The following is a 13,979-nucleotide window of genomic DNA, read 5'->3' on the forward strand; positions in this document are numbered from 1 at the left end:
CAGATTTATCAATCTTTTTTTACTATAAAATAATATAATGATAATGTTGTTGCTTGATTATCCTAATCTAGTCTGCAGTGGTTCTTCGCTTCTGTTCTCTCTGCATGTTTCATTTCAATCCCTGAATTACAATGAAATGTATATTGTTTTGTCTTTCGGCTTTTCCCAGTTAGGGGTCGCCACAGATGAACTCCGGTCCCCTAATGATTGGCAGTAGATTTTCACGAACACCGAGGTGCCAGCTTGACGTTCAACCTTCAACAAAGGCACGCCCATTTACGCATGTCTTTTGAATGCCCACCCAACCGCGGGGAGGACATGCAGACTCCACACAGAAGGCACTCCCCGCACTCCAGTCAAGAATCGAACGGGAGAACCTCTTGCTGTGAGACAACAATGCTACCATGAAATGTATATAACAATCTTAAAAAAATGTAACACTGAAAACAAATGTGTGAATGAAGTTCAAGAGACAGTTAGATAATTGCTTTAATTGTCTGTACTATCAGTGAGTTGCTTCCTGAAGTCCAGCATTCAATTTCATTAACTTCCGTTTCCTACTCTGTTTCATTGATCAAGTCACTTAACTAGACAGTGCTCCCAGGCTTATTCTGAAAAAGGTCCATGTGAATCAGTACTCAACTCCTTTTAAGAAACTCCCATAGTTCAATTAAAGAATGCTGGGATGTTGGGCTAAAAATTAAATTTTCATTTTATTACAATGGGAATTTAGTAGGCTGCTAGAATATACATTTTCTAGATTGTTTGTATTTGTGATTTCTTGTAGTGAGACTCTGTACTGAAAACATAATAAATGCAGGTACCCAGCAGAGGAAAGAAAAGTGCACTTGGTGGGAAAGGCAATTCAGCTGTCAATAAGTGTGGCCTCTTTCCTGATATAGCAAGTAAAACTCCTTTCTGCATTAGGTAGGTAACCAGTATGAATCAAAGTCAAAAGGAGAATTTCCACTTCATCCTTAAAATAATCTTGTCTCAGCCTGGTTGTCATTCATTGCCAAGAAATCACATTCATTAAAATTATAAAACATACTCCACTCATCAGACATCTCTACCCAACATCTCTCTTAAACTCTCTGTTCCCTGACTTAACTCACCATTTATCGATACTTTAATCCATCCTTTTCTATAAGCAGAAGTTGACAATTGCAGTAGTCGTGACACCATACTGCATGATTTCCCATAACTATTCATGCTACACTATCAAAAGCCTTTGCTATGCCTCCCATCACCACCATTTTGACTTTATCTTGTCCAAATGTTATATCATCTAAAATTTCTCTAACCAAGCATAACATGTCCCGACTCTGTTTACCTTCAATTCCATACAATCCTTCAATTACATTCTCCTGTAAAACATTCTCAAACCTCTTCTGCATTGCTTTCATTAATAATTTATAATCTATAGTATTCACAGTTGCTGGTTTCCAATTTCCTATATCTTTGCTGTCACCCTTTTTCCATATTAATTTTAACTCTCCTACACACACCTTATTATTATGAATACTTTTTTCGTCCATTCATATAACATGCATAGAAATGTTTCCTTGCATTCTTTCTTTCATATCTTTATACATTTCATACCTAATCCCATCTAAATCCAGTACTGTGTTAACATTTACCGCTTTCAATATTTCCTCCAGTTCTTGCAAAGTAACATTGTTTTCTAAATCATTCAACACTTCCTCAAATTGCTTGACTTTCCACCTACACTCCACCTCTTTTCTTCCACAAGAAAACACTGAATGACAATAGTCTTCCACTACTTTCATAATCTCTTCCTGCTTATATTTCCTTACTTTTTATCAAACTAATACTTTAATAAGGCTTTCCTTATCCCTAATCCACTTGGATAAAAAGGGAGACACCTGCTCTCTCCTTCCTCTAACATAATGCTGCTGGCTGTATATCTGCCTCTTAATCCTTTGCCAGTTTTCTTTATATAATCCTCTTTCTTTTTTTTTTTAGATATAAAACATCATCTTCTTTCAAAAACCTATCCATACTTTCCAACCTACATCTATAGTTAACCACTCTCTTCCTCATATCCACCACCAAATAAACTTTATACTTTTCTTTATAAGTTCATGTCTCACAAAAATCCATCACTGTTATATAATTTTTTCTCACTACCAAAATGTTTACTATTCATAACATCTTCCATCATCTTTTGTATCCCTTTCCCTTTTTTTTTCAAGCATGCTTTCTCCCCTGCTTCCACACAAAAAGCTGTAACAATAATACCCCCATTGAACTCCTTTATTTCTTTGGGAAAAATCTATTTCAGTCTTCACACTATCTCTGAAATATGTATACTTCCTTTCCTGACTCATACATAACTAGCACATTTAATAACTCAAAATTTTTCCTATCACCTGAAATCATTTTTTTCTTCCTCTGATGTCACAGTTAAAATCTTCCATTACCACCACAAACTTACAAACAATATCATTTGTAGCAACAATCTTTCAAATACATTTTCCCTTTACTTTACCACAATATAGACATTCACCTATTATTCTACACATCACCCCATTACCAAAAACATTGACACTATAACACTTCCTGGTGCAATTACAGTCAAATATAGAATCTGTACGTCCTCTCCTCTTCTTTTCAACACAGCTATCCCAGAACATGTATCTATTCCAAAACACCATACAATATCCCCCTCCAAAAGAAACTAAATCTGCACTCTTTCATTCTGTCCTATAAGACAAATATCTAAAAGAAATAACATATCGATCCTGTTTTTACACCACTCCAGAACACACAGCCTTCTCACATCATTTTTAATACTATTAACATAAACTGACGTTTGTTTTGTTTAAGTTTAGACCGGAAATATTATTTTCCATTTCCTTACCTTTACTCTTTTCCCCAGACAAATTTTTTATGTACCTTCTTACCTCCTGTTCATTTTCTTCACCTCCAAATTCCTTATCTGCTGTCAGAATCTCAAAATTATTTTCAGCAATAATTTCTTTTGATTTTGACATTTACCTGTGCATTTTCAACTACCCTTTGTATTACTTCACCCCCTCCTAGTCACTATTACTATTCTCTATCACTTTAACTGCAACATCATCATACCTTGTTGATTCTTCCTCTGTATTCTCTTGCGTTACATTACCATCACTTATATCACTGTCAAACCAGAAATGGCCTGTTTTATTACAAATGCTACATTCCATTTTACAGTTTTGCATTATATGACCCCTTTCCGCCACATTTCTGTCATCTGCTTTTTACTACATTCATTGAGTATTATCCTCCAAAAAATGCCTTTCGTTGTCCCGAATGTAACACACCCATAAATCCTGCAATGAAACACCACTAAGTAAATTAATTCATTATTTTCCCCAACAGTTTCTAAAGTTGCTTTACACTCCTATCCCATATTCCAAACATTTATTTCACCTTTTGCTTTTTTTTAACACTTTTAATCCCTTTACACATTTCCTCTAAGAAAAGAGCAACATCAAGTTGTAATAACTTATCATGAATTGCATAAATATTTTAAAATTTGCAGTCTTTGTCATAGGTTCATAAGTTCATAGGAGATTACAAGGCTAATGACCCTAAAGAGTCTCTTTAGAATTATCCATGCTTTCCAAATGTAGTAGGCCAGCTATGATACTGCCTATTTTATAGGGATTGTAGCTTGTGCAAGCTTTAGAAGATTTCTTTTTCTAATAGGAACATAGGTGGCAAACCAGGTGTAAGTTTACAATTACCCATCCACTGATCCAAGTTCACTTGTATAAGTGCAGGGAAGAACTCTGCTTCTCAAGGATTGGAAGCCTGTTCCATATAAAAAGTAGTCTTTGAGACCTATCCCTCTAGCATGTACTATTTATGTTGCAAATGAAGTTTAGTTCCTTAAATTAGGTGTCTCTAATACTGTTTGATTTGCAGACATGCAACAGGTCCATAAGGGATGGATCCGAAGATGCTTTGTAGGCCAGGCATAGATCACCTCTCAGCAGTATAGAATATCCACCAGCTGTTGCATGTGCCTGGCCAGATACATATGAAAGGCAGCATTTTACTCAATGACTGGTCTGATATGGGTAGAGTACAATGGAACAATGGCATCTTTGGATCTAAATGCCATACCCTTGCTTGTAAGTTGTGCCATGTAGAATAATTTCCTTACAACAGGGGGTACATGATGATCAAAGGCCAAGCCACTGTCTACATGTGCTCCCAAGTCCTTATCCACAGGGTCAATGCTTAGGGGTGTATTATTGATGCACTAATTTCCTAGGGTAGGCCTCTTTCTGGAAAGGTACTATTATGCATTTTTTAGCATTGAAATTTAGATTGTGATTTTGTCATCCATGTCAGTCCTTTTTGGGGGATTCTATGACTATGCCTAGTTTGCAATTATCTGTGAACTTGATCAGCCAGAGGCCCTTGTTGTTGGTCTTGATTTCCAAGTAGAAGATACCATAAAGGAACGGCCACAGCACTCAGCCCTGGGGGAATCCACTAGTGACTGGTATTTTGTGGTGGAAATTTCCATATCCTGACTCTGTGTCATATCTGTGATCCAGCTAACCGGTTATACAGTGGGTGACATAGTGGTTTATGCCCAATTTTGTGAGCTTATCTACAATTCCTGAGTGGAGTATTGTGTTGAATGTTTTGGCCAGGTTGAAGTAGGCAGTATGCATTCTTTTACCCATGTCCATTGCTTTGGTGACCTTCTCAAAGTCGTTCACCAGACTGAGTAGACATGCCTTTGATGAAGCCAAACTGGGTTGGATCCAATGAATGCAGTTTTCTAGACTGTTATTTGTCAGGTCCATGGTTATTCTTTCCATGGCCATACATATGAAACTAGTCAGACTTATGGGTCTGCAATTACCCAGGTCTGTGGATGGCCCTCCCTTGTGCAGAATGATTACAGGTACAGTCTTCCATTCACTAGACACAAAACCTGTCTGGAGGCTATGGATGAATAGTGATTCTAGTGGTCCTGCTATGTCATGTTTCATGCCATTGGGGAGGCATCTATGGATATTATCAGGGCCTATTGTTGTAGTGTTTTTGGCCGTGGAGAGTACATTGAGGACCTGTTGCCTAGTGATAGTTGGGGAAGTTATGGTTGAGGATACTTCCTCTGCTTGTGGCAGGAAAAGGTAAAACTGGAGGTAAATTTGTTTGCCAGCAGATTAGCAATATCTTCCAGCTCAGTAATGGTGACTCCACTTACAATCAGTTCTGCACATTGCTGTGTACTGCCTTTGAGTTTGCAGACATAGCTGAAGAATGCTTTGTGATTGTCCTTTGCTTGGGAGATTATTTTTACCTCAAACTTGACTTTTGTAGTCTTGATTAGTCCCCTAAGTTTCTTGTTTAGATTGATGAGGGAGGATTTATACTGCAGGACATTGCACTTCCTAATTTTTTTCATGATTTTTTTATTTTTGTTATACAGTCCAGTCATGCTGGAATTCTCAAAGTGTGGTTTCTTTTTGAGTTTATCATGTGCTTTTTCCATTTGGGTACAGTTGTCTCAATGCATCTAGTTACATAATTATATGGGGTTTCAATAAACAATTCCACCGAAGCAGCAATGTTCCATATTTTTTTTTTTTGGGGGGGGGAGGGCTTCACCATGAAAATTCTCTTTTAGAAAGTGTTTTTTATTTTTAGTTTTTTTAACTATTTTCTGGCATGCTTAAGGAGTTCTATACTTTATGACTGTATACTATATATTTGTCTTATGTCATCAGAAATGAGTACTTCTTTAATTATGACACATTTGGGCCATGCAGTGATATTGATTCATTTTGGACATGTGACTTGAAAGAGTTTTTAAATTCATGGTGATAGTTAAGTTTTACTTGCTCTGATGTAGTTCCCGATGTTAAGGAATGAAAGCGATTAACTGTTCCACATTAAAGGATCATGTGGTGTACAGCTGCATCTCCTGAGGCATTTGCATTTTCATCTGTTTGTTTTTTCACCATGCATGTGCTGACTTTTCCTATAGTAATATGGATGTGGAGACGCATAGGTGCATCATACTGTTTGAGTAGTTCTGAAGTGTGTTTGTTTTTGTTGTAGACAGAGATCCCTCACCTCTTGTCCCTCCATGTGCAGTAGTTGGTCTGAATGTGTGTGGAAGGCATTACAGCCCTGCAATGCTGGTATGCGCTCTGTGGCTTTAAATCATGTCTCAATAACTGCACAGATGTCCATACTCTCCAGGGTGAGGACAGCCTGTAGGGAGTACAGTTTCTTGTTTAGACAACTGCCATTTAGTAGTAACACCTTAAGATTTTCTTGGGTTGGTTTGCTTTGTCAGAAGGGTCGTTTGGTTGTCATTGTCTAAAAAAAGGCACAGTGGGAGTTGACAAGGTTTTAGTCAATATTCAAAAGAAAGAAGGACAAGTGCAGGCCATCCCTGGCAAAGCAATGCAGTCTGTCAACCATATCCACCCAGGCTGATAAATATTTATACCTTCAAATGACACCAAAAATTAAGCCAATTATTCTAGTCAATTAATTTCTGTTTATATTGTGTGATCACCTTAGGAGAAGGTAGAATATTGCTCATTGTTAGGCTCATACTACCAGGAAAATACAGTGAGTTCCATCATGCCTCACTTCATATAGTCCAGGGAGGTATGCTGCAGGTTAGTGACACCGACATGGACAATGACTTAGTCATAATGGTAATTGAGGTTCAATGACCTGAGTGCGTGTGGGATCTGACAAGATCCTAGCTCCTGGCAGGCAACTGACAGTGACTCTCTCCTAACTCAGCCTGTTGAGTGGGACATGTGTAGCCCTTACAATGTAATATCCTATGACCAAGATAGTGTTGCATGGTGGTTTGCCTTATGGGCTTTGAATCTGAGATCCCATGAGATGTGGCTATATCTGTCATGGTAGGTGTTGTTTTGAGAGTGTTTTTGAGGTTACTGAGTATGCATTTTGTGGGTACCACATCTGGGAGGCCCTTGTGGTTTTGGAAGATTACATTTTACGTGTCTGATCCATACTGCTGTGTGGTGGGTGTAGTGTCTCCATTTCTGACAACCTTTTTGGTATTATAAGTATTTGTATGTGACAGTCTTGCCTCCAGTAATATTTTATAGCTCAGTCTCTCACATAATGTATTGATTTGTTTAAAAATTAGGTGGTTGTCAGTAAACATGAGACAATTGCTGCATTGCCTCAGGATGCCATATCTACCAAGCCCACTGTAGAGATGGTAGGAAAGTTTATATCCATGGTTACAGACCCTTTTTAAGTGATCTAGAAGGTTGCTGTACAAGTATAGAGCATAATTAGGAGTATTCAGCATTAAAGGCATGGATAGTGCTTGTGCAACTAAGTACTGAGGACATTTCTAGGCCAGTTTTATAAGGAAAATATAAATTCTTAAGTGCCTGCATTTATACAGGGCACTGACAACTGCTACTGTGCAACACTGCTTATTGCGCAAACCTGCCAACTTTACAGAGGCAGAGAAAACTGACTAAACAGACAAAAAAAAAGTGGCCAATAAAAAAAATCACACTTGAAGCCTTTCTGTGTGATTCCCAGCTCAGAAATTACCAGGTTACCCTCTACTGCCACTAGAGCACAGTCCCAAGCCTTCTTAATGTAAAACCACACAATATATAGCCCAAAGTAGAGAACTACAGAACAAGCAACAGACTAACAAGGAAATTACTACAGTACAGAGAAACCAGCAGAAGGTCAGTGAAATGCAATGGTGCTTTACAAAGATAAAGTGCAAAAATACAGTAAATAATTTGATAATATAGCAGCAGCAAGTTGCAATATCTTATACAAGTGCAAACATTTGATCTCATGTACTTATTATAAAAGTGCAAACATTTGATCTCATGTACTTATCCATGCTGGGATGGCATTAGATTCAAGCCAAACACTCAGAAATTGGTGGTGTTAATGCCAAGCATTTGTGAGCTCGGTAGAAATGAGCTAAGAGCAGTGAAAACATGCCGACATTGTAAAGGCAGAAAAAAATCACTAAACTTCCCACTGCAAAATAAATTTAAAATGGGTGGCGAAAGCCAAACACATTTTGGCTAGGCTTATAAATGCCCTAGGGCAGATAGCCTAGTATGAACCTATGAACCTATGAACTGACCAACTGAAAAAAAATCACTCTTAAAGCCTCTCTGTGAGTTCCTGTTTAAAACAGACAAGCCTACCTTCTTCTGCCACAAGAGGGCAGTCCCAAGCCTTCAATCTAAAGCACTTATCTGTGCTATGATGACACTAGATTTAAGCCAGATACTCAAGAGATCAGTACAGTGAATGCACTGCCTTTCCAGTGATATTCATTTTTATATATATATATATATATATATATATATATATATATATATATATATATATATATATATATATGTGTGTGTGTGTGTGTGTGTGTGTGTGTGTGTGTGTGTGTGTGTGTATATATATATATATATATATATATATATATATATATATATATATATGTGTGTGTATATATATATATATATATATATATATATATATATATATATATATGTGTGTGTATATATATATATATATATATATATATATATATATATATATATATATATATATATATATGTGTATGTGTGTATATATATATATATATATATATATATATATATATATATATATATATATGTGTGTGTGTGTGTGTGTGTGTGTATATATATATATATATATATATATATATATATATATATAAATAAAGATGTTTTTGCAATAAATTCAGAATCTCAAAGGTTGTCACAAAACGTTTCTCTACACAAATATATGAACGATCAAACTTACATTACATTAAATCCCATTTGGAAGTATCTATCAGTAACAGTACCTTTTTTGTTTGAAATATTCACCACAGGTCTCAACAGCACTCTCTTTTTAGGAAAATGACTCCTTCCTCCTACTGATGACCAGCTGCTTCAGCATAGGTTTTAACACCACTTGCAGATTGTCAGCCATCCTGCTGTTGTTGCTTAACACAACCATCATTCTCCTTGTGCTGCTCGATTTCTGAAAAAAATAAAATCAGTCATTTAACCACAGGAAACCAACTACTCTCCAGACTCATCCTTTTGCAGCTTCTTGATCAGTTTAGGTGTATCTAGCCCCCCCCAACCCCCAGATTCTGTCCTCACATTTCCATGTTTCAAACAAATCCCTTTCACCTTTCAAGATTACTTAATTTCCAGTCTTGGTTTCAGTCATCTAAATCATCTCCTCAAACATGTTTTTAACCAAACTGCACATTTCCTTATCACTTTCTGACATCGGTGCTACTACTGCCACCATAATGCTACTCTTCCCAGCAGCATCTGTAATGGAAACAGGAAGATGACTCATAGAAAAGAGGAAGTTTCCCTGATGCCCTGCACAAATTTCCCCTAGAAGTATAAATTCCAACTCAGATCGCCCCTGAAAAGAGGTTACTAGACTAGTGGGACTAACCCAGTCAAATAATAAACAAATTTCACAAAAGATATCTTCCTCCAGATGAAAATTGAACTTTTACAAAAAAAAAATTACTGGACATGGAAGTTCAAGAAAAACAAAAACCTGTAGTTTACTGGCAGCCCTGACATGGAAGGTATTAGCATTGGCAATACAGTACAGAAAAGCTAGCTGAATGGACTGGAATACAAGTTAAAGAAAATTTTATAGTGAGAGCTCAAAGGGTATTTCTCCCCACAATATAAGGGTGAGGATGTCTAGATTCTTCCTCATGTGTATTCAAATTTCCACCCTCTTAAAGGAAAAGTTCTTTCTAAACTGTGGTCCCCAGGGAAACTGGTTAAAATCATAGACTTTATAGTTCTGTGTCACCATAATTATTCATCAAAAACAAGAAAAAAGAGCTACCTACCTTTTAAGCAACCATTATAATAATGCAATCGAGAAAATTGAAATTCCTGCTACTATATCCTACACAACTGAAGGTGAATTTGCAAGGGGGGGGGGGCAGTGAAAGTCTATAAAGCTGAGGATGCAGAGACAAAAGAATTAAATCAAACAGGTACTGCAAAATTCTCCGAAGGAGGAGGAGCATCTAGAATTGGGAATAAGTAGCAGACAGTAACAGAACAAGTAACTAAATCCTTTTCCTCTTTTTCAAAACAGAATTATGAAGAAACAGAAAATTCCATTTACTACGGGTAGAATGCAGTTGAATTAGTTGAATGAAGAGTTAAGAATTCTAACAACCAAACGTCTCCTAGTTTCTGTGCTTCAGCACTCTTTTTCATGTTAAAAGGATGTAGTTTTGAGAAAGAAATGAATCTTCTTTGCAACACCAGACTTTAGTAGATTGTACTACATGTGATTGGACTTTCACAAGTACTGCACTGAATTCCTTTAATTAACAATATTTAATTTTGAATGCACTGGTTAATACATGTACCTGAATTTATATTATATTAGACTTTGATCCGTGGTGTGACAGTAAGTTGCACATACTGTGAATCAAAAGAGGATGAACATCCAACTATAATGATGAGCCCTCATACAGATGGCCTCCTATTGTAATTCGAAGCTGCACAAGAGCAAGTTCCAGAATAATGAAAATAAAGGACAACAACAAATGTTGAACATGACTCCTCTTTTAAAGTTTTTGCAGTGGGCAAGCACCCTGCACTCCCCCCTCCAATATGGAGGACAAGCCACCTATACTCTCAAACTACATATGCCAACTCTGAGATTACCATACATTGGAAAAATGGAATACTCTTGAGAAACATCATTATATAACTCCGTATTTTTACCATTCATGCTCGCTATTCCAGGACTCATAGTAATGAGCCACAGAATAGAAGTTACCCATGCAGACACAATCGTTTAGTTACTATCCTTCAAGAATCTCTTTTAAATTAAGAGATTAGAATGTTGATTAAATAATGGATTTTCTTAATGGTTTTGGAAGTTAGCTGGTTCTGTTACACAGATTTAGATTTTTACATATACTGCATTGAATTTGTTTACCAAAACCTGTTTAATCTGGACAGCTATGGTTAATGCATTCACTTGAGTTTTCCCTACTAATTATTAGCAAGCTTATTACAGCATGGTGCCAGGCTCAATCAGGAGGCTTAAAAATGAATATCTGCTGCTGTTGGTGGTACCAGCTCACTGAAGGCCTGGCATGAAATTACCACGAATATGGAACATATATATATATATATATATATATATATACATATATATATATATATATACATATATATATATATATATATATATATATATATATATACACACACACACATATACAGGAGAACCACCAGAGAAAATATTTTTCCATCTAATCTGACATTTCTGTAGCAGAGTGCTGAACCTTGGTGGCAAGATTTGAACAGCCTTCACTAAAAATGTTTCCTGTGGTTCAGGACAGCAGGGTATGCCCCCAGCCATTCTGCTGAAACTGTACATATTCTGCTAGAAGAAAATTAGCATGCCACTTAATGTTACATTTCTGGAGCAGTAATACAGTGCATACCAAGCTATGATGAAAAAAATATTTAAGGCATTTTGTGTAGCTGAGCTACACTATGTGCATAGGTAACAGATGAATTCAAAATACTAGCATTTCAACTAAGTCATAAGCACAAATAAATGAAAATTCAAAATAAAAAGTGTTAGATGATGCAGATCAATCGGCATAACATTTGTCAGTACTATTATAATCAAAAATCACTTCAACAACAGTGGATTCAACATACTAAAGCAAAAGAAAATAATATATAAAAAGTTTTCTTGGGAGTATGATTTTCCAACCCATTATTGGTTATTTCATTATACAGTATTAACTCCATACCAATTTCACTATACAATATTACCTCCATGCCTTTGCATTTTTGAAAAAAGTGCAAGTATAGTATACACTGAATCCTCATTTTGGCAAAGCAAAGAGGACCAAGAAAGTAAACATGACCAGATGAACACTGTAAACAGCATAATGGATCAGTGTTTACAATCTCTGCCTCACAGCTCCAGAGTCTGGGATTCAAATTCTGATCTCCAGTCGCTGTGTGAGGATTGCATGCTTTCCCCATGCCTGTGTGGATTTTCTCCTGGCACTTCAGTTTCCTCCAACCTCACAAAAAGCTTGCTGGTTGAATGGCTGCTCTAAGGTTTCAATACATGCTGCATTCACCCTTGTTCTCGGGAGCTGTGTTGCACCTGAAAAGGATCAACGATAACCAGTTCATTTACACAGATAACCCATTTATAAACTACAAGTAAAAATAGCAGAAAAGCTCAATTCATAGTCCAATGACCCATTTGGTGCCTGACAGAATATTTCCTGTCACAATCAATGGCATCTTTATAGAGAAGTCAAATGTTATGGCGCCCCCAACTAAATATCCTTTTTCTTCTCTTCTGTGCTGAATTTACATGCACTGCACTTCTGTCAAGAGCTGGGTTTATAAACCAACGATAATCCAAGGAGGAAGAACCAGTTGCACAAAAACAAATAGCGTAATACAATTTAATAACCGCTTTCGTCGAGAGACTTCTTCAGAATGCATTTTAAAAATTCATGACATCATTTAAATAGCTCACCAATAATTACTTTCAATGATTCAATAAAATTAATTAAAAAACAATCAAAAATATTAATTGAAAAACTCCATCTGAACACTTTTATCAATGCTTAATTTACCATCTCTTAAAAAACATTTAACGTTTATGGTGTCATTCAACCCTGGGAATTTGTCAGATTTTAATCTTATTTGCCATAGGGTTTCCCTTTGCTCAACATAGTTTTTAAAATCCCCACCCCTCAAGTCCGTTTTACAAACTTCTATAACTGAAAATGTAAATTTCTTAAAGTTATGACAAACCAATGAGTGTTTAAATAAAGCATTTGTCTCATCCTGAACTTTAATGCTATAAATATGTTCACGAATTCGTGTTTTTAAGCATCTGGTCGTCATTCCTACATAAAAAGCAGGGCATGTACTGCAGGTACTAATGTAAATAACACCTTTGGTGTTACAATTTACGTATTCTGGTACTTCAAAGGTTCGATCGGAAGTTTCTACTGTTATTAATGGCCCTGGTGAAATGTATCTACACATGTTGCATTGGAAACATACCTTTCCTATTTGTTCCGTTTGACACTAGATCTCTATTGTTGTTTTCTAAGGCTTTTTTAATGTTAAAAGTATTTCTAAATACAAATAAAGGTTTGTCTCCTATAATTTTACAAACTTCAAGATTCCCCTGAATTATTTTCCAATTTCTCTCAAGTAGATGTCTTATTTTTAGACTATCACTTGTCATATCTAATGAGCAAACTGGCTTATTACTAATGTCTGAATTATTTGATACTGAAAATAAAGGGGTATCACCATGGGAAGTGTTGCTGTTTAACAATGCTGGATATAATATCTTTCTTTTATTTAAAACTTCTTTTATTATATCTTCCAATAATGGTTTGTTATACCCTCTATCAATGAACCTTTAGTTATGTACTCACCATAACTTCAGATGTTTGGGATCCATCTCGCCTACATTCTGACTGATGGGTTCGGAGCCGATCCTCGGCTCCGACTCGGCACGCTTATGCCAAAGAGCGAAGTCTCTTATTGGCTGAGCTTACTATATCCCAGGATGCACCACTACCAGTCCCCCAGATCTAGTTTGTCCGCATACATGCACACATGCACGCACTGCTTATATAACATCGTCAGATGAAACAAGATAAAACAGTAGAACTCAAAACCGTTCAATCTCTTCTGATCTCCAAGGCAGGGGGAAGGAGGGTGGGTATTAGGAATGTAGTAGATGGATCCCAAACATCTGAAGTTATGGTGAGTACATAACTAAAAGATGTTATGTGATCCTATCTCGCCTACATTCTGACTGATGGGACAGCGTCCCTAGCACCTGAATCCTGGGTGGCTCACTGGAAAACACTCCCGAGTACCGTGGAA

This window comes from Protopterus annectens, chromosome 15.part0 (assembly GCF_019279795.1).
Source record: "Protopterus annectens isolate FY-2018-M chromosome 15.part0, PAN1.0, whole genome shotgun sequence".
Taxonomy (NCBI): Eukaryota; Metazoa; Chordata; order Ceratodontiformes; family Protopteridae; genus Protopterus; species Protopterus annectens.